This window comes from Triticum urartu, chromosome 5A (genome assembly GCF_056163025.1).
Source record: "Triticum urartu cultivar PI428250 chromosome 5A, HENAU_Tu73, whole genome shotgun sequence".
Lineage (NCBI taxonomy): Eukaryota > Viridiplantae > Streptophyta > Magnoliopsida > Poales > Poaceae > Triticum > Triticum urartu.
The window spans coordinates 302974522-302999296 of NC_141877.1; positions in this window are offsets into that span (position 1 = coordinate 302974522).

Consider the following 24775-nt stretch of genomic DNA (forward strand, 5'->3'; position numbering starts at 1 on the left):
GGACGAGACGTTATGTCCAGCCATTTTATTATTTCAAACCATTTTTCGGCCTCCCGTTTCGCGCTTCGAGATGCAGCCTCCGGCGACACGTCTTGTCAAAGCAGAGATCGTGCCCCCTTATTACGGGATTCTCATCAATACGAGTTTTGGTAACCTAACCATGTGGTTCACGTGGCCCCTTGGGAACAGGTGAGTTTTAAGGCTCGAGGGAGGGGACGCTTCATATTCGCAGTCCATATAAGTGGATAGAACCCATCGGTTACACCCCATGCCTCATTCTCTTTCCTCTCCGTCCCCGAGCTCCAACGCCCAAACTCCAAGCTTTTCTCTCCCTGGCAACTCCTCCGGCCATGACCGGCTCTCAAGGCAAGCGGGTGCCCTCCTCCGTCACGGAGGAGAACATCAAGGAGCTGCGGGAGGTGCAGTATTTGATCGCGGAAATCAAGCACAGGCTTCCCGATCCGGCGCAGGTCATCCCCACTCCGGAGCCCGATGAGAGGGTGGTGTTTATCCCCCACTTCCTCCGTGGACTCGGATTCACCCTTCACCCCTTTGTATGGGGTCTCATGTTTTACTACGGGCTGGATTTTCACGATCTGGCCCCAAATTCGTTCCTTCACATCTTGTCGTTTATCATCGTGCGTGAAGCCTTCCTCCGTGTCCCTGCACATTTCGGCTTATGGCTCAAGATTTTTAATGTGAAACCAAAGGTGGTCAATGGGCAACACGTGGACTGTGGCGGCGCCATGGTGAGCAAGCCTCCCAAAGTCAATTGGCCAAAGGGAGTCTTTGTGGACACCGTCAAAATATGGCAACATGAATGGTTCTATGTTACAGAACCTCGTGGCTCCAAGTGGGCGGCTGCACCAGCCTTTAGATCCGGACCCCCGCTGAGGCGTACATCCTGGACCGAAAAGAGTCCGGATTGGGGGTCGGTCCCTGAGGTGCTGCTGCTGCAGAAACGCGTCAAGAGCATGATGGCGAAGGACGTTACCCTTGCTGGCGTAGTCCAAGTGATGCTGATCCGTCGAGCACTTTCCTGCCAGAGGCGGCCCCTCAAGATGTGGGAGTTCAATCCAGAAGGACCGCGGACCCTACAATGGTTCTACGACACAATGCATAAGGGGATCTGGAAGCTGCTTTTTAAGAAGCAAAAATCATGGCCAAGGTCCTCAAACAACACCGGCCTCGACTGCAATGATCCGGCCTCCGAGGTAAATTCTAAAAACTCCGAACACCAATAGGCTTCAATAACCTGAGGGAGAGGTGCTAAGTAATCCATCCCCAAACAGGTCTGGATTAAGAAGGCGGAGCAGATCCGGTGTCCGGCTCCGCTCCCCGAAGACCAGAGGCAAAGAAGGGCAAGAAGAAGAAAAGAGAGGAGAGCACTTCAGACGCAGTGTCTGGAGATGCTGATGCCCAGTCCTCTCACGAGGGTGATGACGACGACGAGGAGGAGGAGGAAGAAGAAGAAGATCCTCCCCGCAAGGGTAAAAAGAGAGCGGCCTCCGAAGACCTGGAAGCCGAAGCATCCAAGAGGGACAAAATTACCCTCCCCGATGACTCGGAGTCAAACGCCGAGGTTGTCCCGAAGCACCGACGTCGGACTAAGCCCCAAGCTGACTAGTAAGTGGTCTAGGATTTTTCGCACTTATTCAATCAATGAACTGTGATGGTAACTCTAAGTTCTATCTTTTAGTCCGGCCCGTGATCTTCCTCCACTATCTTCGTCCTCAGGGGATCTGCCACCGGAGATGATGGAGAGCGGGTCGCCTCCATTAGCCTCCCCGCCGCCTAAGGCGGATGATGCCGAGGTGTCGTATCATAGGCCCTCCCCAAGCCTTGAAGAGACGCGGGGGGGGGGGGCTTTGACGGTGCCAGAGGGTAATAACTCGGCTGCTGATACGTCTCCAACGTATCTATAATTTTTGATTGCTCCATGCTATATTATCTACTGTTTTGGACATTATTGGGCTTTATTATCCACTTTTATATTATTTTTGGGACTAACCTATTAACCGGAGGCCAGGCCAGAATTGTTGTTTTTTGCCTGTTTTAGGGTTTCGAAGAAAGGGAATATCAAACGGAGTCCAAACGGAATGAAACCTTCGGGAACGTGATTTTCTCAGGAGACTTGGACCCTACGTCAAGCCACGTAACAGGAGCCCGCGAGGTAGGGGGCGCACCTACCCCCAGGCGCGCCCTCCACCCTCGTGGGGCCCCTGTTGCTCCATTGACGTACTTCTTCCTCCTATATATATCCACGTACCCCCAAACGAGCAGAACAGGAGCCAAAAACCTAATTCCACTACCGCAACTTTCTGTATCCACGAGATCCCATCTTGGGGCCTGTTCCGGAGCTCCGCCGGAGGGGGCATCGATCACGGAGGGCTTCTACATCATCATCCAAGCCCCTCCGATGAAGTGTGAGTAGTTTACTTTAGACCTACGGGTCCATAGTTAGTAGCTAGATGGCTTCTTCTCTCTTTTTGGATCTCAATACAATGTTCTCCCCCTCTCTCGTGGAGATCTATTCGATGTAATCTTCTTTTTGCGGTGTGTTTGTTGAGACCGATGAATTGTGGGTTTATGATCCAGTCTATCTATGAATAATATTTGAATCTTCTCTGAATTCATTTATGTATGATTAGTTATCTTTGCAAGTCTCTTCGAATTATTAGTTTGGTTTGGCCTACTAGATTGGTTTTTCTTGCCATGGGAGAAGTGCTTAGCTTTGGGTTCGACCGTTACGGTGTCCTTTCCCAGTGACAGAAGGCGCAGCAAGGCACATATTGTATTGTTGCCATCGAGGATAACAAGATGGGTTTTTTATCATATTGCATGAAACTATCCCTCTACATCATGTCATCTTGCTTAAGGCGTTACTCTATTTTTAACTTAATACTCTAGATGCATGCTGGATAGCGGTCGATGAGTGGAGTAATAGTAGTAGATGCAGGCAGGAGTCGGTCTACTTGTCCTGGACATGATGCCTATATACATGATCATACCTAGATATTCTCATAACTATGCTTAATGCTGTCAATTGCTCAACAGTAATTTGTTCACCCACCGTAGAATACTTATGCTCTCGAGAGAAGCCACTAGTGAAACCTATGGCCCCCGGGTCTCTTTCTCATCATATCAATCTCCATCACTTTATTATTGCTTTGATTTTTTACTTTGCCTTTTACTTTTCACTTTGCATCTCTATACCAAAAATACCAAAAATATTATTTATCATCTCTATCAGATCTCACTTTCGTAAGAGACCGTGAAGGGATTGACAACCCCTAAGCGCGTTGGTTGCGTTGAGCTATTATTTTTGTGTAGGTATGAGGGACTCGCGCGTAGCCTCCTACTGGATTGATACCTTGGTTCTCAAAAACTGAGGGAAATACTTATGCTACTTTGCCGCATCATCCTCTCCTCTTCGGGGAAATCCAACGCAGTGCTCAAGAGGTAGCAAGAAGAATTTCTGGCGCCATTGCCGGGGAGGTCTACGCAAAAGTCAACATACCAAGTACCCATCACAATCCCTATCTCCTGCATTACATTATTTGCCAATTGCCTCTCGTTTTCCTCTCCCCCACTTCACCCTTGCCGTTTTATTCGCCCTTTCTCTCTCTATCCTCCCTCTCTTTCTCTATTTGCCTCTTTTGCCCGTTTGCCTTTTGTTTGCTCGTGCGTTGGATTTCTTGTTTATGGTTCTTCCTAGATTCGATGATCTTCACCTTAAAAGGTTAGAGGAGATCGAAAACAACGTCAGGAAGTTTATGGTTTTGCAATTTGAGCATAATAATTTCTTTAGAAATGAGCTTAAGGAACAAAAAGGTTTTATGAGTTATATGAATAAAGAGCTCGATGATATGTCTAAAGAATTTGATGGTATAAGATCCCAATTTGCTCGTCTTGAAAAATTAACTGTTGAAATTTCGGATATGCAAGCTATCTTAGTCAATAAGATGGCCGCTAAACCGGATTCCTATGAAAATCAAGATGAAGATCTAAAAGTTATTGATGTGTCCCCTATTAAATCTTTGTTTTGCAATATTAATCTTGATAATGATGGGACTGAATATGATCCACCTTTACCTAGAAGGCATTCTAAAAATTCGGAGTATTTAGATCCTGATGGTGAAATTGATAAAAGTGGGATTAAAAGAAATAAAACCCTAGATGATGCGAAACCCACTATATTGGATTTCAAGGAATTTAATTATTAAAATTGCTCTTTAATTGATCGTATTTCCTTATTGTAATCCATGCTAAATTCTCCTCATGCTTATAGTCAAAATAAAGCCTTTACCGAACATATCATTGATGCCTTGATGCAATCTTATGAAGAAAAACTTGAGTTGATGAGTGGGAACCTACCATTAAAATTAAAATTAAAGATTATGAGTTTTATGCTTTGTGTGATTTGGGTGCTAGTGTCTCTACTATTCCCAAAACTTTGTGTGATTTGCTAGATTTCCGTGATTTTGATGATTGCTCTCTAATCTTGCATCTTGCGGATTCCACTATTAAGAAACCTATGGGAATAATTAATGATGTTCTTATTGTTGCAAATAGGAATTATGTGCCCGTAGATTTTATCGTTCTTGATATAGATTGCAATCCTTCTTGCCCTATTATTCTCGGTAGACCTTTCCTTAGAACGGTTGGTGCAATTACTGATATGAAGGAAGGGAATATTAGATTTCAATTTCCATTAAAAAATGGCATGGAAAACTTCCCTAGAAAGAAAATAAAATTACCATATGAATCTATCATGAGAGCCACTTATGGATTGCCTACCAAAGATGGCAATACCTAGATCTATTCTTGCTTGTTATGCCTAGCTAGGGGCGTTAAACGATAGCGCTTGTTGGGAGGCAACCCAATTTTATTTTTATTCCTTGATTTTTGCTCCTGTTTAGTAATAAATAAATTATTTAGCCTCTGTTTTGGTTGTGTTTTTTGTGTTTAATTAGGGTTTGTTCCAAGTAGAACCGTTGGGAAGACTTGGGGAAAGTCTTGTTGAACTTGCTGTAAAAAACAGCAACTTTAGCGCTCACAAGAACTGCTGCCATTTTTATTTGGAAAGTGCTATTTAGTTAATTCTTTTTGAAGATGATTAATAGATAAATTACGCACGTCCATCAATTTATTTTAGAATTTTTGGGGTTCCAGATCTTGCGCTAGCTACAGATTACTACAGACTGTTCTGTTTTGGACAGATTCTGTTTTGCGTGTGTTGTTTGCTTATTTTGATGAATCTATGGCTAGTAAAATAGTTTATAAACCATAGAGAAGTTGGAATGCAGTAGGTATAACACCCATATAAATAAAGAATGAATTCATTACAGTACCTTGAAGTGGTCTTTTGTTTTCTTTCACTAACGGAGCTCACGAGATTTTCTACTTTAAGTTTTGTGTTGTGAAGTTTTCAAGTTTTGGGTAAAGATTTGATGGATTATTGAACAAGGAGTGGCAAGAGCCTAAGCTTGGGGATGCCCATGGCACCCCCAAGATAATATAAGGACACCTAAAAGCCAAAGCTTGGGGATGCCCCGGAAGGCATCCCCTCTTTCGTCTACTTCTATCGGTAACTTTACTTGGAGCTATATTTTTATTCACCACATGATATGTGTTTTGCTTGGAGCGTATTTTATGATTTGAGTCTTTGCTTATTAGTTTACCACAATCATCCTTGATGTACATGTTGGGGATCGTAGCAGAAATTTAAAATTGTCTACGCATCACCAAGATCAATCTATGGAGTAATCTAGCAACGAGGGGAAGGAGAGTGCATCTACATACCCTCGTAGATCGCTAAGCGGAAGCATTGCAAGAACGCGGATGAAGGAGTCATATTCATAGTGATTCAGATCACGAAGCGCCGAACAACGGCGCCTCCGTGTTCAACACACGTGCAGCCCGGTGACGTCTCCTACGCCTTGATCCATCAAGGGGAGAAGGAGAGGTTGGGGAAGACTCCGTCCAGCAGCAGCACGACAGCGTGGTGGTGGTGGAGGAGCGTGGGACTCCAGCAGGGCTTCGCCAAGCACTATGAGAGACGAGGAGGGAGAGAGGTAGGGCTGCGCCAACAGGGGAAGAACTTCGTGTGTTGGGCTGCCCCTTTGCCTCCACTATATATAGGGGGAGAGGGAGGGCTGCGCCCCCACCTAGGGTTTCCACCCCAAGGGGTGCGGCAGCCCTAGATCCCATCTAGGGTGGCGGCCACAAGGGGGAAAGGGGGAGGCGCACCTGGGGTGGGCCTTAGGGCCCATCTGCCCTAGGGTTTGCCCCCCTTCCCCTCTAGGAGGCGCCTTGGGCCTTGGTGGGAGGCGCCCCAGCCCACCTAGGGGCTGGTCCCTTCCCACTATTGGCCCATGTAGGCCTTCGGGGCCCGTGGCCCCTCCCGGTGGACCCCTGGACCCCTCTGGTGGTCCCGGTACACTACCGATGATGCCCGGAACACTTCCGGTGGCCAAAACCATACTTCCTATATATCAATCTTTACCTACGGACCATTCCGGAATTCCTCGTGACATCCGGGATCTCATCCGGGACTCCGAACAACATTCGGTAACCACGTACATACTTTCCCTATAACCCTAGCGTCATCGAACCTTAAGTGTGTAGACCCTACGGGTTCGGGAGTCATGCAGACATGGTCGAGACAACTCTCCGGTCAATAACCAACAGCGGGATCTGGATACCCATGTTGGCTCCCACATGCTCCACGATGATCTCATCAGATGAACCACGATGTCAAGGATTCAATCAATCCCGTATACAATTCCCTTCGTCTATCGGTACGATACTTGCCCGAGATTCGATCGTCGGTATCCCGATACCTTGTTCAATCTCGTTACCGGCAAGTCTCTTTACTCGTTCCGTAACACATCATCCCGTGATCAACTCCTTGGTCACATTGTGCACATTATGATGATGTCCTACTGAGTGGGCCCAGAGATACCTCTCCATTTACACGGAGTGACAAATCCCAGTCTCGATTCGTGCCAACCCAACAGACACTTTCGGAGATACCCGTAGTGCACCTTTATAGCCACCCAGTTACGTTGTGACGTTTGGCACACCCAAAGCACTCCTACGGTATCCGAGAGTTGCACAATCTCATGGTCTAAGGAAATGATACTTGACATTAGAAAAGCTTTAGCATACGAACTACACGATCTTGTGCTAGGCTTAGGATTGGGTCTTGTCCATCACATCATTCTCCTAATGATGTGATCCCGTTATCAACGACATCCAATGTCCATGGTCAGGAAACCGTAACCATCTATTGATCAATGAGGTAGTCAACTAGAGGCTTACTAGGGACATGGTGTTGTCTATGTATCCACACATGTATCTGAGTTTCCTGTCAATACAATTCTAGCATGGATAATAAACGATTATCATGAACACTGAAATATAATATAATAATAACTAATTTATTATTGCCTCTAGGCCATATTTCCAACAGTCTCCCACTTGCACTAGAGTTAATAATCTAGTTCACATCGCCATGTGATTAACACTCACAGGTCACATCGCCATGTGACCAACATCCAAGAGTCTACTAGACTCAATGATCTAGTTCACATCACTATGTGATAAACACTCAAAGAGTTCTGGGTTTGATCATGTTATGCTTGTGAGAGAGGTTTTAGTCAACGGGTCTTGCCATATTCAGATCCCTATGTATTTCGCAAAACTTTATGTCATATCATAGATGCTGCTACCACGTTCCACTTGGAGCTATTCCAAATTGTTGCTCCATTATACGTATCCGGTATCTCTACTCAGAGCTATCCGGATAGGTGTTAAGCTTGCATCGACGTAACTCTTTACGTCGAACTTTTTATCACCTCCATAACCGAGAAACATTTCCTTATTCCTCTAAGGATAATTTTGACCGCTATCTGGTGATCCACTCCTAGATCACCTTTGTACCCTCTTGCCAGACACGTGGCAAGGCACACATCTGGTGTGGTACATGGCATACCGTATAGAGCCTATGACAAAAGCATAGGGGACGACCTTCGTCCTTCCTCTTTCTTCTTCCATGGTCAATCTTTGAGTCTTACTCAACTTCACACCTTACAACTCAGGTAAGAACCCCTTCTTTGACTGATCTATTTTGAACTCCTTCGAAAACATGTCAAGGTGTGCGTTCTTTGAAAGTATCATCAGGCGTCTTGATCTATCTCTATAGATCTTGATGCCCAATATGTAAGCAGCTTTATCCAGGTCTTCCTTTGAAAATCACTCTTCAAACAACCGTTTATGCTTTCCAGAAATTCTACATTATTTCAGATCAACTATATGTCATCCACATATACTTATCAGAAATGTTGTAGTGCTCCCACTCACTTTCTTGTAAATACAAGTTTCTAGCAAACATTGTATAAACCTAAAAGCTTTGGTCACTCCACCAAAGCATGTATTCTAACTCCGAGATGCTTGCTCTAGTCCATAGAAGGATTGCTGCAGCTAGCATACCTTTTAGCATCCTTAGGATCGACAAAACTTTGATTGTATCACATACAACTCTTTCTTACGAAAACTGGTAAGAAAACTTGTTTTTGACATCCATCTGTCAGATTTCATAATCGAAAAATACAGCTAATGCTAACATGATTCCGACGGACTTAAGCATCGCTACGGGTGAGAAAATCTCATCGTAGTCAACTCCTTGAACTTGTGAAAAACTCTTTGCCACAAGTCGAGCTTCATAGACGGTAACATTACCGTCCACGTCCGTTTTCTTCTTAAAGATCCATTTATTCTCAATGGCTTGCCGATCATCGAGCAAGTCCACCAAAGTCCATACTTTGTTCTGATACATGGATCCTATCTCGGATTTCATGGCTTCTAACCATTTGTCGGAATACGGGCCCACCATTGCTTCTCCATAGCTCGTAGGTTCATTGTTGTCTAACAACATGATATCTAAGACAGGATTATCGTACCACTCAGGAGTAGTACATATCCTTGTCGACCTATGAGGTTCAATAGCAACTTGATCCGAAGCTTCATGATCACTATCATTAACTTCCTCTTCAACGGACGTAGGCGCCACAGAAAACATCTTTCTGTGTTGCATCACTCTCTGGTTGAAGTAAAGGTTCGACAACCTCATCAAGTTCTATCTTCCTCCCACTCAATTCTTTCGAGAGAAACTCCTTCTCAAGAAAGGACCCGTTCTTAGCGACAAACAATTTGCCCTTGGATTTGAGATAGAAGGTATACCCAACTGTCACTTTTGGGTATCCTATGAAGATGTGTTTGTCCGCTTTTGGGTTCGAGCTTCTTCGGCTGAAGCCTTAAGCATCGCAGCCCCAAACATTAAGAAACGACATCTTTGGTTTCTTGTCAAACCAATGTTCGACGTCGTCTCAACGGACTTAGATGGTGCCCTATCTAAAGTGAATGTAGCTGTCTCTAATGCATAACCTCAAAATGAAAACGGTAAATCGGCAAGAGACATCATAGATCGCACCATATCTCATAGGGTTCGATTATGACGTCCGGACACACCATTACCCTGTGGTGTTCCAGGTGGCTTCAACTGTGAAACAATTCCACAATGTCTTAAGTGTTTGCCAAACTCATAACTCAGAAGTTCTCATTGATCAGATCATAGGAATTTGATCTTTTTGTTATGATGGTTCTTAACTTCACTCTGAAATTGCTTGAACTTTTCAAATGTTTTAGACTTGTGCTTCATTAAGTAAATATATCCTATATCTACTCAAATCGTCAGTGAAGATGAGAAAATGGCGATATCCACTGCATGCTTCAATTCTCATTGGATCACACGCATCAGCATGTATTATTTCCAACAAGTCACTTGCCCGTTTCATTGTACCTGAAAACGGGGTCTTAGTCATCCTGCCCATGAGGCATGGCTCACATGTGTCAAGTGATTCAAAATCAAGTGACTCCAAACATCCATTGACACGGAGTTTCTTCATGCATCTTACGCCAATATGACCTAAGTGGCAGTGCCACAAGAAAGTGGTACTATCTACATCTTTTGGCGTGAACATGTGTATTACCACGACCGGGATTCACTGAACCATTCACATAGGATGCATGACCATGAAAGGTATTATTCATGTAAACAGAATAACCATTATTCTCTAACTTAAATGAATAACCGTATTGCAATGAACATGATCTAATCATATTCATGCTCAATGTAGACACCTGATAACATTTATCTAGGTTCAATACTAATCCTGAAGGCAGATGGAGCGTGCGATGGTGATCTTATCAACTTTGGAAACACTTCCAACACACATCGTCACCTCGCCCTTAGCCAGTCTCCGTTTAGTCCGTAGATTTTGCTTCAAGTCACCAATAATAGCAACTGAGCCGGTATCCAATACCCAGGTGCTACCAGGAGTACTAGCGAGGTCCACATTAATAACACGTATATACTTTGTTGAAGTTGCCAGCCTTCTTATCTAACATGCATTTGGGGTAATTCCTCTACCAGTGACCGTTCCCCTTACAATAGAAGCACTTAGTCTCGGGTTTGGGTTCAACCTTGGGTTCTTTCACTGGAGTGGCAACTGGTTTGCCATCCATGAAGTTTCCCTTCTAGCCCTTGCCCTTCTTGAAACCAGTGGTCTTGTTAAACCATCAACACTTGATGCTCCTTCTTGATTTCTACCTTTTTGCGGTCTTAAGCACCGCGAACAGCTCCGGGATCAACTCCATCCCTTGCATGTCATAGTTCATCACGAAGATCTAGTAGCTTAGTGATAGTGGCTAGAGAACTCTATCAATCACTATCTTATCTGGAAGTTTAACTCCCACTTGATTTAAGTGATTGTAGCACCCAGACATTCTGAGCACATGCTCACTAGCTGAGCTATTCTCCTCCATCTTGTTGGCAAAAGAACTTGTCAGAGGTCTCATACCTCTCAACACGGGCATGAGCCTGAAATCCCAATTTCAGCTCTTGGAACATATCATATGTCTTATGGCGTTCAAAACGTCATCGGAATCCCGATTCTAAGCTGTAAAGTATGGTGCACTAAACTATCAAGTAGTCATCAGGACATGTCAGTCAGGTGTTCACAACATCCACAGCCGACGTTGTAGGGGTTCGCACATCGAGCGGTGCATCAAAGACGTAAGCCTTCTGTGTAGCAGTGAGGACACTCCTCGGACCATGGACCTAGTCCGCATCATTGCTTACAATATCTTTCAACTTGGTCTTTCTCTAGGAATGTACTGAAATAGGGAGCTACAACGTGAGCTATTTATCTACAACATATTTGCAAAGACAATTTAGACTATGTTCATGATAATTGAGTTCATATAATCAAATTATTTAATGAACTCCCACTCAGATAGACATCCCTCTAGTCATCTAAGTGAAACATGATCCGAGTCAACTAGGCCGTGTCTGATCATCATGTGAGACGGACTAGTCAACATCGGTGAACATCTTCATGTTGATCGTATCTTCTATATGACTCATGCTCGACCTTTCGGTCTTCCGTGTTTCGAGGCCATGTCTGTACATGCTAGGCTCATCAAGTCAACCTAAGTGTTTCACATGTGTTCCGAGGCCATGTCTGTACATGCTAGGCTCGTCAACACCCGTTGTATTCGAACGTTAGAATCTATCACACCCGATCATCACGTGGTGCTTCGAAACAACGAACCTTCGCAACGGTGCACAGTTAGGGGGAACACTTTTCTTGAAATTTTAGTGAGGGGTCATCTTATTTAAGCTACCGTCGTTCTAAGCAAATAAGATGTAAGACATGATAAACATCACATGCAATCAAATAGTGACATGATATGGCCAATATCATTTTGCTCCTTTTGATCTCCATCTTCGGGGCTCCATGATCATCATTGTCACCGGCATGACACCATGATCTCCATCATCATGATCTCCATCATCATGTCTTCTTGAAGTTGTCTCGTCATCTATTACTTCTACTACTATGGCTAACTCTTTAGCAATAAAGTAAAGTAATTACATGACGTTTATGTTGACACGCAGGTCATAAATAAATTAAGACAACTCCTATGGCTCCTGCCGGTTGCCATACTCATCGACATGCAAGTCGTGATTCCTATCACAAGAACATGATCAATCTCATACATCACATATATCATTCATCACATCCTTTTGGCCATATCACATCACACAGCACATGCTGCAAAAACAAGTTAGACGTCCTCTAATTGTTGTTGCAAGTTTTTACATGGCTGCTATAGGTTTCTAGCAAGAATGTTTCTTACCTACGCCAAAACCACAACGTGATATGCCAATTTCTATTTACCCTTCATAAGGACCCTTTTCATCGAATCCGCTCCGACTAAAGTGGGAGAGACAGACACCCGCTAGCCACCTTATGCAACTAGTGTTGGGGAACGTAGTAATTTCAAAAAAAAAATTCCTACGCACACGCAAGATCATGGTGATGCATAGCAATGAGAGGGGAGAGTATGATCTACGTACCCTTGTAGATCAACAACGGAAGCGTTGACACAACGTAGAGGAAGTAGTCGTACGTCTTCCCGATCCGACCGATCCAAGCACCGTTACTCCGGCACCTCCGAGTTCTTAGCACACGTACAGCTCGATGACGATCCCCAGGCTCCGATCCAGCAAAGCTTCGGGGAGGAGTTCCGTCAGCACGACGGCGTGGTGACGATCTTGATGTTCTACCGTCGCAGGGCTTCGCCTAAGCACCGCTATGATATGACCGAGGTGGAATATGGTGGAGGGGGGCACCGCACACGGCTAAGGAACGATCAAGAGGATCAACTTGTGTGTCTTTGGGGTGCCCCCCTACCCCCGTACATAAAGGAGTGGAGGAGGGGAGGGTCGTCCCTCTCTATGGCGCGCCCTAGGGGAGTCCTACTCCCACCGGGAGTAGGATTCCCCCTTTCCTAGTCCAACTAGGAGTCCTTCCATGTATTAGGAGTAGGAGTCAAGGCAAGGGAAAAGAGGAGAGAAGGAAGGAGGGGGCGCAGCCCTTCCCCCTAGTCCAATTCGGACTAGGCCTTGGGGGGGCGCCCAACCTCTCCTATCTCTTTCCCCTAAAGCCCAATAAGGCCCATATACTCCCCGGCGAATTCCCGTAACTCTCCGGTACTCCGAAAAATACTCTGATCACTCGGAACCTTTCCGATGTCCGAATATAGTCGTCCAATATATCAATTTTACGTCTTGACCATTTCGAGACTCCTCGTCATGTCCCCGATCTCATCTGGGACTCCGAACTCCTTCGGTACATCAAAACTCATAAAATTATAATATAACTGTCATCGAAACCTTAAGCGTGCGGACCCTACGGTTCGAGAACAATGTAGACATGACCGAGACACGTCTCCGGTCAATAACCAATAGCGGGACCTGGATGCCCATATTGGCTCCTACATATTCTACGAAGATCTTTATCGGTCAGACCGCATAACAACATACGTTGTTCCCTTTGTCATCGGTATGTTACTTGCCCGAGATTCGATCGTCGGTATCCAATACCTAGTTCAATCTCGTTACCGGCAAGTCTCTTTACTCGTTCCGTAATACATCATCTCGCAACTAACTCATTAGTTGCAATGCTTGCAAGGCTTATGTGATGTGCATTACCGAGAGGGCCCAGAGATACCTCTCCGACAATCGGAGTGACAAATCCTAATCTCGAAATACGCCAACCCAACATCTACCTTTGGAGACACCTGTAATGCTCCTTTATAATCACCCAGTTACGTTGTGACGTTTGGTAGCACCCAAAGTGTTCCTCCGGCAAACGGGAGTTGCATAATCTCATAGTCATAGGAACATGTATAAGTCATGAAGAAAGCAATAGCAACATACTAAACGATCGGGTGCTAAGCTAATGGAATGGGTCATGTCAATCAGATCATTCACCTAATGATGTGATCCCATTAATCAAATAACAACTCTTTGTCCATGGTTAGGAAACATAACCATCTTTTATTAACGAGCTAGTCAAGTAGAGGCATACTAGTGACACTCTGTTTGTCTATGTATTCACACATGTATTATGTTTCCGGTTAATACAATTCTAGCATGAATAATAAACATTTATCATGAAATAAGGAAATAAATAATAACTTTATTATTGCCTCTAGGGCATATTTCCTTCAGTCTCCCACTTGCACTAGAGTCAATAATCTAGATCACATCACCATGTGATTAACATCGATAGTTCACATCATCATGTGATTAACACCCATAGTTCACATCGCCATGTGACCAACACCCAAAGGGTTTACTAGATTCAGTAGTCTAGTTCACATCGCTATGTGATTAACACCCAAGGAGTACTAAGGTGTGATCATGTTTTGCTTGTGAGAGAATCTTAGTCAACGGGTCTGCCACATTCAGATCCGCATGTATTTTGCAAATTTCTATGTCAACAATGCTCTGCATGGAGCTACTCTAGCTAATTGCTCCCACTTTCAATATGTATCTAGACCGAGACTTAGAGTCATCTAGATTAGTGTCAAACCTTGCATCGGCGTAACCCTTTATGACGAACCTTTTTTTTCACTTCCATAATCGAGAAACATATCCTTATTCCTCTAAGGATAATTTTGACCGCTGTCCAGTGATCTACTCCTAGATCACTATTGTACTCCCTTGCCAAACTCAGTGGTAGGGCATACAATAGATCTGGTATACAGCATGGCATACTTTATAGAACCTATGACTGAGGCATAGGGAATGACTTTCATTCTCTTTCTATCTTCTGCCGTGGTTGGGCTTTGAGTCTTACTCAACTTCACACCTTGTAACACAGGCAAGAAACCTTTTCTTTGACTGTTCCATTTTGAACTACTTCAAAATCTTGTCAAGGTATGTACTCATTGAAAAAACTTATCAAGTGTCTTGATCTATCTCTATAGATCTTGATACTCAATATGTAAGCAGCTTCACCGAGGTCTTTCTTTGAAAAACTCCTTTCAAACACTCCTTTATGCTTTGCAGAATAATTCTACATTATTTCCGATCAACAATATGTCATTCACATATACTTATCAGAAATGTTGTAGTGCTCCCACTCACTTTCTTGTAAATACAGGCTTCACCGCAAGTCTGTATAAAACTATATGCTTTGATCAACTTATCAAAGCGTATATTCCAACTCCGAGATTCTTGCACCAGTCCATAGTTGGATCGCTGGAGCTTGCATATTTAGTTAACACCTTTAGGATCGACAAAACCTTCTAGTTGCATCGTATACAACTCTTCTTTAGTAAATCCATTAAGGAATGCAGTTTTGTTTATCCATTTGCCAGATTTCATAAAATGCGGCAATTGCTAACATGATTCGGATAGACTTAAGCATAGATACGAGTGAGAAAATCTCATCGTAGTCAACACCTTGAACTTGTCGAAAACCTTTTGCGACAATTCTAGCTTTGTAGATAGTAACACTACTATCAGCATCCGTCTTCCTCTTGAAGATCCATTTATTTTCTATGGCTTGCCGATCATCGGGCAAGTCAACCAAAGTCCATACTTTGTTCTCATACATGGATCATATCTCAGATTTCATGGCTTCAAGCCACTTTGCGGAATCTGGGCTCACCATCGCTTCTTCATAGTTCGTAGGTTCATCATGATCTAGTAGCATGACTTCCAGAACAGGATTACCGTACCACTCTGGCGCGGATCTTACTCTGGTTGATCTACGAGGTTCAGTAGTATCTTGTTCTGAAGTTTCATGATCATCATCATTAGCTTCCTCACTAACTAGTGTAGGTGTCACAGAAACATTTTTCTGTGATGTACTACTTTCCAATAAGGGAGCAGGTACAGTTACCTCGTCAAGTTCTACTTTCCTCCCACTCACTTCTTTCGAGAGAAACTCCTTCTCCAGAAAGTTTCCGAATTTAGCAACAAAAGTCTTGCCTTCGGATCTGTGATAGAAGGTGTATCCAATAGTTTCCTTTGGATATCCTATGAATACGCACTTCTCCGATTTGAGTTTGAGCTTATCAGGATGAAACTTTTTCATATAAGCATCGCAACCCCAAACTTTAAGAAACGACAGCTTAGGTTTCTTGCCAAACCATAGTTCACATGGTGTCGTCTCAACGGATTTAGATGGTGCCCTATTTAACGTGAATGCAGCTGTCTCTAATGCATAACCCCAAAACGATAGTGGTAGATCGGTAAGAGACATCATAGATTGCACTATATCCAATAGTGATAGATTGCACTATATCCAATAAAGTACGGTTATGACGTTCGGACACACCATTATGCTGTGGTGTTCCATGTGGCATGAGTTTGTGAAACTATTCCACATTGTTTTAATTGAATACCAAACTCGTAACTCAAATATTTGTCTCCGTGATCAGATCGTAGAAACTTTATTTTCTTGTCACGATGATTTTCCTCTTCACTCTGAAATTCTTTTGAACTTTTCAAATGTTTCAGACTTATGTTTCATCAAGTAGATATACCCATATCTGCTCAAATCATCTGTGAAGTTCAGAAAATGATGATACTTGCCGTGAGCCTTAACACTCATCGGACCGCATACATCAGTATGTATTATTTCCAATAAGTCAGTTGCTTGCTCCGGAGAACGGAGTCTTAGTCATCTTGCCCATGAGGCATGGTTCGCAAGCATCAAGTGATTCATAATCAAGTGATTCCAAAATCCCATCAGCATGGAGTTTCTTCATGCGCTTTATACCAATATGACCTAAACGGCAATGCTACAAATAAGTTGCACTATCATTATTAACTTCGCATCTTTTGGTTTCAATATTATGAATATGTGTATCACTACGATCGAGATCCAATGAACTTGTTTCATTGGGTGTATGACCATCAAAGGTTTTATTCATGTAAACAGAACAACAATTATTCTCTGACTTTAATGAATAACCATATTGCAATAAACATGATCAAATCATATTCATGCTCAACGCAAAAACCAAATAACACTTATTTAGGTTCAACACTAATCCCGAAAGTACAGGGGAGTGTGCGATGATGATCATATCAATCTTGGAACCACTTCCAACACACATCGTCACTTCACCCTTAACTAGTCCCTGTTTATTCTGCAACTCCCGTTTTGAGTTACTAATCTTAGCAACTGAACTAGTATCAAATACCGAGGGGTTGCTATAAACACTAGTAAAGTACACATCAATAACATGTATATCAAATATACTTATGTTCACTTTGCCATCCTTCTTATCTGCCAATCACTTGGGGTAGTTCCGCTTCCAGTGACCAGTCCCTTTGCAGTAGAAACACTTAGTCTCAGGCTTAGGACCAGACTTGGGCTTCTTCACTTGAGCAGCAACTTGCTTGCCGTTCTTCTTGAAGTTCCCCTTCTTCCCTTTGCCCTTTTCTTGAAACTAGTGATCTTGTCAACCATCAACAATTGATGCTCTTTCTTGATTTCTACCTTCATCAATTTCATCATCATGAAAAGCTCGGGATTCGTTTCCATTATCCCTTGCATATCATAGTTCATCACAAAGTTCTACTAACTTGGTGATGGTGACTAGAGAATTATGTCAATCACTATCTTATCTGGAAGATTAACTCCCACTTGATTCAAGCGATTGTAGTACCCTGACAATCTGAGCACATGCTCACTAGTTGAGCGATTCTCCTCCATCTTTTAGCTATAGAACTTGTTGGAGACTTCATATCTCTCAACTCGGGTATTTGCTTGAAACTTCAACTCCTGGAACATCTCATATGGTCCATGACGTTCAAAACGTCTTTGAAGTCCCAATTCTAAGCTGTTAAGCATGGTGCACTAAACTATCAAGTAGTCATCATATTGAGCTAGCCAAACGTTCATAATGTCTGCATCTGCTCCTGCAATAGGCCCGTCACCTAGCGGTGCATCAAGGACATAATTCTTCTGTGCAGCAATGAGGATAAACCTCAGATCACGGATCCAATCCGCATCATTGCTACTAACATCTTTCAACACAATTTTTCTCTAGGAACATATCAAAATAAACATATGAAAGCAACAACGCAAGCTATCGATCTACAACATAATTTGCAAAATACTACCAGGACTAAGTTCATGATAAATTTAAGTTCAATTAATCATATTACTTAAGAACTCCCACTTAGATAGACATCCCTCTAATCTTCTAAGTGATTACGTGATCCATATCAACTAAACCATAACCGATCATCACGTGAGATGGAGTAGTTTTCAATGGTGAACATCACTATGTTGATCATATCTACTATATGATTCACGCTCGACCTTTCGGTCTCCGTGTTCCGAGGCCATATCTTCATATGCTAGGCTCGTCAAGTTTAACCTGAGTATTCCGCGTGTGCAAAACTGGCTTGCACCCGTTGTAGATGGACGTAGAGCTTATCACACCCGATCATCACGTGGTGTCTGGGCACGACGAACTTTGGCAACGGTGCATACTCAGGGAGAACACTTCTTGATAATTAGTGAGAGATCATCTTAAAATGCTACCGTCAAACTAAGCAAAATAAGATGTATAAAAGATAAACATCATATGCAATCAAAATATGTGACATGATATGGCCATCATCATCTTGTGCCTTTGATCTCCATCTCCAAAGTACTGTCATGATCTCTATCGTCACCGGCATGACACCATGATCTCCATCATCTTGATCTATATCAATGTGTCGTCACACGGTCGTCTCGCCAACTATTGCTCTTGCAACTATTGCTATCGCATAGCGATAAAGTAAAGCAATTATTTGGCGCTTGCATCTTATGCAATATAGAGACAACCATAAGGCTTTTGCCAGTTGCCGATAACTTTAACAAAACATGATCATCTCATACAACAACTTATATCTCATCATGTTTTGACTATATCACATCACAACATGCCTTGCAAAAACAAGTTAGACGTCCTCTACTTTGTTGTTGCAAGTTTTACGTGGCTGCTACGGGCTTAAGCAAGAACCAATCTTACTTACGCATCAAAACCACAACGATAGTTTGTCAAGTTGGTGCTATTTTAACCTTCGCAAGGACCGGGCGTAGCCACACTCGGTTCAACTAAAGTTGGAGAAACTGTCACCCGCTAGCCACCTTTGTGCAAAGCACGTCGGGAGAACCGGTCTCGCGTAAGCGTACACGTAATGTCGGTCCGGGCCGCTTCATCCAACAATACCGCCGAACCAAAGTATGACATGCTGGTAAGCAGTATGACTTATATCGCCCACAACTCACTTGTGTTCTACTCGTGCATATAACATCAACACATAAAACCTAGGCTCGGATGCCACTGTTGGGCAACGTAGTAATTTCAAAAAAAAAAAATTCCTACGCACACGCAAGATCATGGTGATGCATAGCAACGAGAAGGGAGAGTATGATCTACGTACCCTTGTAGATCAACAACGGAAGCGTTGACACAACGTAGAGGAAGTAGTCGTACGTCTTCCCGATCCGACCGATCCAAGCACCGTTACTCCGGCACCTCCGAGTTCTTAGCACACATACAGCTCGATGACGATCCCTGGGCTCCGATCTAGCAAAGCTTCGAGGAGGAGTTCCGTCAGCACGACGGCGTGGTGACGATCTTGATGTTCTACCGTCGCAGGGCTTCGCCTAAGCACCGCTATGATATGACCGAGGTGGAATATGGTGGAGGGGGGCACCGCACACGGCTAAGGAACGATCACGAGGATCAACTTGTGTGTCTTTGGGGTGCCCCCTGCCCCCGTATATAAAGGAGTGGAGGAGGGGAGGGCCGGCCCTCTCTATGGCGCGCCCTAGGGGAGTCCTACTCCCACCGGGAGTAGGATTCCCCCTTTCCTAGTCCAACTAGGAGTCCTTCCATGTATTAGGAGTAGGAGTCAAGGCAAGGGAAAAGAGGAGAGAAGGAAGGAGGGGGCGCAGCCCTTCCCCTAGTCCAATTCGGACTAGGCCTTGGGGGGGCGCCCAACTTCTCCTATCTCTTTCCCCTAAAGCCCAATAAGGCCCATATACTCCCTGGCGAATTCCCGTAACTCTCCAGTACTCCAAAAAATACTCGGATCACTCAGAACCTTTCCGATGTCCGAATATAGTCGTCCAATATATCGATTTTACGTCTCGACCATTTCGAGACTCCTCGTCATGTCCCCGATCTCATCTGGGACTCCGAACTCCTTCGGTACATCAAAACTCATAAAATTATAATATAACTATCATCGAAACCTTAAGCGTGCGGACCCTACGGTTCGAGAACAATGTAGACATGACCGAGACACGTCTCCGGTCAGTAACCAATAGCGGGACCTGGATGCCCATATTGGCTCCTACATATTCTACGAAGATCTTTATCGGTCAGACCGCATAACAACATACGTTGTTCCCTTTGTCATCGGTATGTTACTTGCCCGAGATTCGATCGTCGGTATCCAATACCTAGTTCAATCTCGTTACTAGCAAGTCTCTTTACTCGTTCCGTAATACATCATCTCGCAACTAACTCATTAATTGCAATGCTTGCAAGGCTTATGTGATGTGCATTACCGAGAGGGCCCAGAGATACCTCTCCGACAATCGGAGTGACAAATCCTAATCTCGAAATACGCCAACCCAACATCTACCTTTGGAGACACCTGTAATGCTCCTTTATAATCACCCAGTTACGTTGTGACGTTTGGTAGCACCCAAAGTGTTCCTCCGGCGAACGGGAGTTGCATAATCTCATAGTCATAGGAACATGTATAAGTCATGAAGAAAGCAATAGCAACATACTAAATGATCGGGTGCTAAGCTAATGGAATGGGTCATGTCAATCAGATCATTCACCTAATGATGTGATCCCGTTAATCAAATAACAACTCTTTGTCCATGGTTAGGAAACATAACCATCTTTGATTAACGAGCTAGTCAAGTAGAGGCATACTGGTGACACTCTGTTTGTCTATGTATTCACACATGTATTATGTTTCCGGTTAATACAATTCTAGCATGAATAATAAACATTTATCATGAAATAAGGAAATAAATAATAACTTTATTATTGCCTCTAGGGCATATTTCCTTCAACTAGTGCATGTCAGTCGGTGGAACCAGTCTCACGTAAGCGTACGTGTAAGGTCGGTCCGGGCCGCTTCATCCCACGATGCCGCCGAATCAAGATAAGACTAGTAACAGCAAGTAAATTGACAATATCGACACCCACAACTGCTTTGTGTTCTACTCGTGCATAGAAACTACGCGTAGACCTAGCTCATGATGCCACTGTTGGGGATTGTAGCAGAAATTTAAAATTTTCTACGCATCACCAAGATCAATCTATGGAGTAATCTAGCAACGAGGGGAAGGAGAGTGCATCTACATACCCTCGTAGATCGCTAAGTGGAAGCGTTGCAAGAACGCGGATGAAGGAGTCGTACTCGTAGCGATTCAGATCGCGGTTGATTCCGATCTAAGCGCCGAACAACGGCGCCTTCGCGTTCAACACACGTGCAACCCGGTGACGTCTCCTACGCCTTGATCCAGCAAGGGGAGAAGGAGAGGTTGGGGAAGATTCCGTCCAGCAGCAGCACGACGGCGTGGTGGTGGTGGAGGAGCGCGGGACTCCAGCAGGGCTTTGCCAAGCACTACGAGAGACGAGGAGGGAGAGAGGTAGGGCTGCGCCAACAGGGGAAGAACTTCGTGTGTTGTGCTGCCCCTTTGCCTCCACTATATATAGGGGGAGAGGGAGGGCTGCGCCCCCACCTAGGGTTTCCACCCCAAGGGGTGCGGCAGCCCTATATCACATCTAGGGTGGCGGCCACAAGGGGGAAAGGGGGAGGCGCACCTGGGGTGGGCCTTAGGGCCCATCTGCCCTAGGGTTTTCCCCCTTCCCCTCTAGGAGGCGCCTTGGGCCTTGGTGGGAGGCGCCCCAGCCCACCTAGGGGCTGGTCCCTTCCCACTATTGGCCCATGTAGGCCTCCGGGGCCCGTGGCCCCTCCCGGTGGACCCCCGGACCCCTCCGATGGTCCCGGTACACTACCGGTGATGCCCGGAACACTTCCGGTGGCCAAAACCATACTTCCTATATATCAATCTTTACCTCCGGACCATTCCGGGACTCCTCGTGACGCCCGGGATCTCATCCGGGACTCCGAACAACATTCGGTAACCATGTACATACTTTCCCTATAACCCTAGCATCATCGAACCTTAAGTGTGTACACCCTACGGGTTTGGGAGTCATGCAGACATGGCCGAGACAACTCTCCGGTCAATAACCAACAGCGGGCTCTGGATACCCATGTTGGCTCCCACATGCTCCACGATGATCTCATTGGATGAACCACGATGTCAAGGATTCAATCAATCCCGTATACAATTCCCTTCGTCTATCGGTACGATACTTGCCCGAGATCCGATCATCGGTATCCCGATACCTTGTTCAATCTCGTTACCGGCAAGTCTCTTTACTCGTTCTGTAACACATCATCCCGTGATCAACTCCTTGGTCACATTGTGCACATTATGATGATGTCCTACCGAGTGGGCCCAGAGATACCTCTCCGTTTACACGGAGTGACAAATCCCAGTCTCGATTCGTGCCAACCCAACAGACACTTTCGGAGATACCCGTAGTGCACCTTTATAGCCACCCAGTTATGTTGTGGCGTTTGGCACACCCAAAGCACTCCTACGGTATCCGGGAGTTGCACAATATCATGGTCTAAGGAAATGATACTTGACATTAGAAAAGCTTTAGCATACGAACTACACGATCTTGTGCTAGGCTTAGGATTGGGTCTTGTCCATCACATCATTCTCCTAATGATGTGATCCCGTTATCAACGACATCCAATGTCCATGGTCAGGAAACCGTAACCATCTATTGATCAACGAGCTAGTCAACTAGTGGCTTACTAGGGACATGGTGTTGTCTATGTATCCACACATGTATCTGAGTTTCCTATCAATACAATTCTAGCATGGATTATAAACGATTATCATGAACAATGAAATATAATATAATAATAACTAATTTATTATTGCCTCTAGGGCATATTTCCAACAGTACGCACCTTTTGAGAGAGCCATACATAATTTGGAATTTGATAGAATACTCTATGTGCTTCACTTATATCTTTTGAGCTCTATAGTTTTACTCTAGTGCTTCACTTATATCTTTTGAGTTTTATAGTTTTGCTCTAGTGCTTCACTTATATCTTTTAGAGCACGGTGGTGGATTTGTTTTATAGAAACTATTGATCTCTCATGCTTCACTTAGATTATTTTGAGAGTCTTAATAGCATGGTAATTTGCATAAAATCCTAATATGCTTGGTATGCAAGATTAATAATAAAACTTTCTTATGAGTGTGTTGAATACTAAGAGAAGTTTGATGCTTGATGATTGTTTTGAGACATGGAGGTAATAATATCAAAGTCGTGCTAGTTGAGTAGTTGTGAAATTGAGAAATACTTGTGTTGAGGTTTGCAAGTCCCGTAGCATGCACATATGGTAAACGTTATGCAAAAAATTTGAAACGTGAGGTGTTATTTGATTGTCTTCCTTATGAGTGGCGGTCGGGGACGAGCGATGGTCTTTTCCTACCAATCTATCCCCCTAGGAGCATGCGCGTAGTACCGAGGTTTTTGATGACTTGTAGATTTTTGCAATAAGTATGTGAGTTATTTATGACTAATGTTAAGTCCATGGATTATACGCACTCTCACCCTTCCATCCTTGCTAGCCTCTTCGGTACCGTGCATTGCCCTTTCTCACATTGAGAGTTGGCGCAAACTTCGCTGGTGCATCCAAACCCCGTGATATGATATGCTCTTTCACACATAAACCTCCTTATATCTTCCTCAAAACAGCCACCATACCTACCTATTATGGCATTTCCATAGCCATTCCGAGATATATTGCCATGCAACTTTCCATCATTCCGTTCATCATGACACATTCATCATTATCATATTGCTTAGCATGATCATGTAGTTGACATAGTATTTGTGGCAAAGCCACCGTTCATAATTCTTTCATACATGTCACTCTTGGTTCATTGCATATCCCGGTACACCATTGGAGGCATTCATATAGAGTCATCTTTTGTTCTAGTATCGAGTTGTAATCATTGAGTTGTAAATAAATAGAAGTGTGATGATCATCATTTTCTAGAGCATTGTCCCAAGTGAGGAATATAAAAAAAGAGGAAAGGCCATTAAAAAAAGAGAAGGCCCCCCAAAAAAGGGGGAAAGTCCATAAAAAAGAAAAGGCCCAAAAAATGAGAGAAAAAGAGAGAAGGGACAATGTTACTATCCTTTGCCACACTTGTGCTTCAAAGTAGCACCATGATCTTCATAGTAGAGAGTCTCTCATGTTATCACTTTCATATACTAGTGGGAATTTTTCATTATAGAACTTGGCTTGTATATTCCAACAATGGGCCTCCTCAAGTGCCCTAGGTCTTCGTGAACAAGCAAGTTGGATGCACACCCACTAGTTTCTTTTGTTGAGCTTTCATACATTTATAGCTCTAGTGCATCCGTTGCATGGCAATCCCTACTCCTTGCATTAACATCAATCGATGGGCATCTCCATAGCTCATTGATTAGCCTCATTGATGTGAGACTTTCTCCTTTTTGTCTTCTCCACATAACCCCCATCATCATATTCTATTCCACCCATAGTGTTATATCCATGGCTCGTGCTCATGTATTGCGTGAAAGTTTATAGGTTTGAGATTACTAAAGTACGAAACAATTGCTTGGCTTGTCATCGGGTTGTGCATGATGATAGCATTCTTGTCTGAAGAAAATGAAACATGA